The sequence below is a fragment of the Phoenix dactylifera genome, chromosome 11 (genome assembly GCF_051530095.1).
Source record: "Phoenix dactylifera cultivar Ajwa chromosome 11, Ajwa_hap1_PhDact_Kaust_v1.1, whole genome shotgun sequence".
Taxonomy (NCBI): domain Eukaryota; kingdom Viridiplantae; phylum Streptophyta; class Magnoliopsida; order Arecales; family Arecaceae; genus Phoenix; species Phoenix dactylifera.
In genome coordinates this window covers 14,260,484-14,265,558 of record NC_143200.1, presented here as the reverse complement: position 1 = coordinate 14,265,558, position 5,075 = coordinate 14,260,484, and positions in this window count along the sequence as shown.

The window sequence follows — 5,075 nt, the reverse complement described above, 5'->3', positions numbered from 1 at the left end:
TATTACATCCACCATGAAAGGCTTGATCAAATCATTCAAAGTTGACAGTAAGAGACAACAAAAGCAGAGAAATTACTATAACCGATCTATGAAAACACTAAAGTTATATGTCACAGTCACAAAGGCAAAAAATAGCAAACAAAACCACATAATGCCAACATCAAATAGATGTTGGGGCATTCCACAGACGTGGTGCATGCAACAACAAATAAAAGCAGGTGGACAACCAATTGAATCACCAAGGCTAACAGAACAAAAAAAGTTTGCTCAAAATTTGATGACCATCATTCATATGTCATCAAATGGAGCAAGCAATGGCCGCGAACTGAGACAACAACCAGCACAAATCTATGTACAACAACCAAGCAAAATGAGAGATATAGAAGCAATAAAATAATCCAAACTCTTTATATAGCATCTGACGAGATAAGCCTCCAAAGAAATTCTATATAGCAACCTTTTAAGCTCAATGGTTTAGGATTTTCCATGGATTTCGTTTGATTCTGGCTATTCACATTTCTTTATTTCAGTCAGTTTTTCTAGAGAATTACATTGCATACCAAAGAATTGAGGTATGATTAATTTCGAGGACGAAATTTATTTAAGAGGGAAAGAATGTAATGTCCAGGCCCGATACTAACTAGGCCCAATACTTTTGAGGCCCAGTTTAAGGGTATTTGGGCCAGGTCATTAATGGGGCCGTATTGGACCCATGGATGGCAACCCTCACCTCAAGCCTAAGGACTGAAGTGACGGGCCCCAACTGGCCAGTAGGGGGGAAGGCCAGCTGTTGGGCCCTCATCCATGCATAATGGGAGTCTTCCACCTCTCACCCTGGTTGAAAGGACAAGCCCAGCTGGCCTGAGGGAAAGGGCAGCTGTAGGCTTCCGAAGCAAGGAGGAAGGAGAGGGTGCCACCTCTCCAATAAGCAGAGTTTATTTAAACTCCCAGTTTCTTAGCTTAGGAGTTACTATACCCTCTTATTCCTTAGCCCTCTGGAGTACTAAACCATAGAAGCCGAACCCTAGAGCCGAAGGTTGAAGGAGCTAAACCTCTGAAGCCCTAGGAGAGGAAGGAGGGATTTCTTGAAGGGTGTACTGCTCGGCTACAGCCAACCCGGAGCAAAGTATGACCTGATTTACTAAAATAGGTTTAAACAAAATAAAAAGGGGGGAAGTTCCTCTGTGGAATGTTTCTTCCCTCTGTTTCAAGTTTCAACAGTAAAATAGAGGGAGGAAGACTCTGGCACAGAGATGGAAGAAGAAATAACCTGTACTACCTTATATGATACACTGCAAATATTTTAAAAATATGACAGTTTGACTAGTCTGACTACCCTGTTACCCATGTATGAGGCTTCGTGCTATTGTGGGCGGTAGTCGGCAATAGCACGGCCGTGTCACGGATCGTGTCCGGGGCGTGACATATGTCACCTCAGTTGTGGTTATGATAAAAATAAAAAAGGGAACAGAAATACTTTGAACACAACTGCAATTAATATAACTTATGACGTGAATGCTTTAAGGCCTGCAGCATCACGAGAAGATTGAACTTAGGTGAGATCAAATGAATAATGCTTATCGAACATTGAATTAAAACAGCAAAATCCAATTAACATAGCCCAAAAAAAAAATTTGTTAGTCCGAAAATTAACTATTTATCAAAGACGGATACATTGACGGGGAGTGCAATCAACTAGCAGACCATTTCATCCACAGTTTAGACCAATAGGGACCTACAGACAGCATCTACCAAAAAAGGTTGATCATATCATTCAAAGTTGACAGCAAGAGGTAACAAACGCAAAGAAATTACCATAATCCAACCATGAAAATACTAGTTATGTGTGTCTCAGTCATAGCGGCAAAAACAGCATACAAAACCACATAATGCCAACATTAAATAGATGTTCGGGCATTCCACAAACGTGGTGCGTGCAACAACATATTAAAGCAGGTGGACAACCAATTGCATCACCAAGACTACCGGACCCAAAAAAAAGTTTGCTCAAAATTTGATGACCATCAATTACGTATCATCAAACAGAGCAAGCAATGGCAGCCAACCGAAACAACAACCAGCATAAATTTATGTACAACCACCAAGCAGGACGAGAGATATAGAAGCAATAAAATAATCCAAACTCTTTCTATGAAGAACTAGAGAACTAGTCCTAGCATTTAACAAAATAAGCATCCGAAGAAATCCTATATAGCAACCTTTTAAGCTCAATGGTTTAGAATTTCCCGTGGATTTAGAACGTCAGAGATCATTTCACATGCCAGAACAATATAGAACATAACCTCCAGAACCAAATTAGACGGAGTCCCACCAACAACCAAGAATACCAAATGTAGATTGAACAAACACCGATCAAAATATTATCTCACTATCATTCAAGTCCAGAGAGAACTTAAAGCAAAGTCAACAAAATAAAATATCTGAACCAAGTTCAAAACTTTTGAAGATATACTGAAGAAAAGGGAGAGAGGGAGAGAGACTTTGACCAAGATCTCCCCATTTCCTACACTCTCCACCTAAATCTACATTAAAATCTCTCGAAAACACAACCGTAAAAAAGAATATTGAAAACAAAAATCCCAGCAATTTGAAAGCAGAGAAGGGGAAGATGGAGGGGGGCTCAGATTCACCGATTGATCTGCAACTAATAAATCAAAATGGCTGCAAACAGTTGCCTGCAAGATTGCCTTGCCGTCAAGAGAATAACTGCTTTCCTCTCAATTGTAGCGAAACCCTCGGGCAAGAATCATCACAGCCGCCATGTAAAGAACCCAAAAGCAGCGCCGCTCTCCCAATTTGGGAAACAAAGAAGAATAAGAAAAGCAAAAGAGAAGGCACATAAACAAAGAAAGAGAAAAAGATAACCAGAAGCACAACATTGTGACCATTATCCACCCGGGAGACCAAGAACAAGTAGAAGGAGAAGAAGAAATAGAATACCAGCAAATCTTGAGAAAGAGAACTAGAAGCCGACCTAAGGAAAAGATCCAACAATGTCTTCTTCTCCTCCCCCCATCTAACAATGGCCGCTGCTCGGATGTCTGCGGGACAGCAGACATTCGAAAGCTGCTCGCTCTACCGCTACTGAAGAGAATATAACCTCCAGCACCAAACTATTTCATCCACAGCTTAGAGTTTAGACCAACAGTGACCAACAAACAGCATCCACCTTGAAAGGCTTGATCATATCATGACAGGAAGAGGCGACAAAAGCACAGAAATTACTATAATACATCTATGAAAACACTAAAGTCATATGTGTGTCTCAGTCACAGTGGCAAAAACAGCATACAGAACCACATAATGCCGACTTTAAATTGATGTTTGGGCATTCCACAAATGTGGTGCGTGCGACAACAAATTAAAGCAGGCGGACACCCAATTGCATCACCAGGACTAACGGACCTAAAAGACGTTTGCTCAAAATTTGATTAACATCATTCACATGTCATCAAATGGAGCATGCAATGGCAGCCAACCAAAACAACAACCAGCACAAATTTATCTACAACAACCAAGCAGGATGAGAGAAATAGAAGCAATAAAATAATCCAAACTCTTTATATGAAGAACCATAGAACTAGTCTTAGCATCTAGCCAAATAAGCCTCCGAAGAAATCCTATATAGCAACCATTTAAGCTCAATGGTTTAGGATTTCCAATGGATTTAGCATGTCAGAGATCATTTCACATGCTATAACATTAACAATTGAAAAGAGGGAGAAATGGCACATCGAAACAATATAAACATAACCTCCAGAACCAAATTAGACAGAATCTCACCAACAACCAAGAATACCAAATCCAGATTGCACAAATAGCGATCAAAATATTCTCTCTCCATCAAAACCCTCATCCAAGAATCATCACAGCCTCTTTGTATAGAACCCAAAAGCAATGCCGCTCTCCCAATTTGCGAAACAAAGAAGAAGAAAAGCAAAAGAGATGAAACATAAACAAACAAAGAGAACAAGATAACAAGAAGCACAACATCACGGCCATTACCGAAAGCGATCCTATGATGCTAGTAGTGATAGCATGTTGAAATTTAGAATTTTTCAAAAATAATGGCTGTACCTGTTGGGGTTGCCTACGTACCCCCTTCACAAGGGAGATCAAGCCATACGTAGTTCTTTTAATTTTGAAATTCACAGCGAAAAAATCGAATTAGACATTTTAATTCAGATATGCATAAGAAATCAAATTTCAAAGTACCACTACAAGTATACATGATCAATATGTCGGGATTGTTTAAACGATTAAGCTAAAATCATTGCACGATTAATTTCAGATCTAAAATGAGATTATTAATTAAGTTCTAAACTCAACTAATCTAACACCCAACTAATCTTCGAATGCCCATCGAATAGGCTCGGAAGATTACTCTGTGAAGAGCCCCAAAAGAGGTTTAACCCTCGGGGATTGAAACCTATAAGATATATCTTTGGACCTAGATTTATACGGATTATACCTTTATGAAATCTGAAAGTAACGGATCTGATGCTCGAGCTTCGTAGCCACACACTCGTCTGGCCTCTACAAGTAATCCACACGAAGCTCCTGGAGTGATCCAATCCCGCGGAAGTGCTAGCTTGCGCAGAATCTTCCTTTGCTGAATTTTGATCTTTCCAACGCTATCAACTTTTGGTTCGCCTTCTTGGAAGAACTTGGAGGAATGGTTAGTAGGGATTGAAGAGGACTTAGATCTGATCTAAAGGTTCTTATCTGGGATCCCTATCAGCTATGGCGAGATGGACTCAGAGGAAGATGAAAATGGGCGAGATGGAAGGCTGAATTTCATTCACAAAATTTCATTTCTTTTTTAGCCACAATTGGAACTCTTCTTTTAAGCCATCTGATCATTTGAATTCGAAATTCAAATGGAAATTTGGTATCTTGTTGGCGCATGAAGGTGTTGGTTGTAACAAGATAGTTCTTATCTTGTTTGAACTCAAAATTCAAACAATAGATGGTTCATGCAGGTGAGATAGGATCGAAATAGATGGTGCTGATATTCCATCATCATCTAACCATTCTCCCACGTCCCACGATCC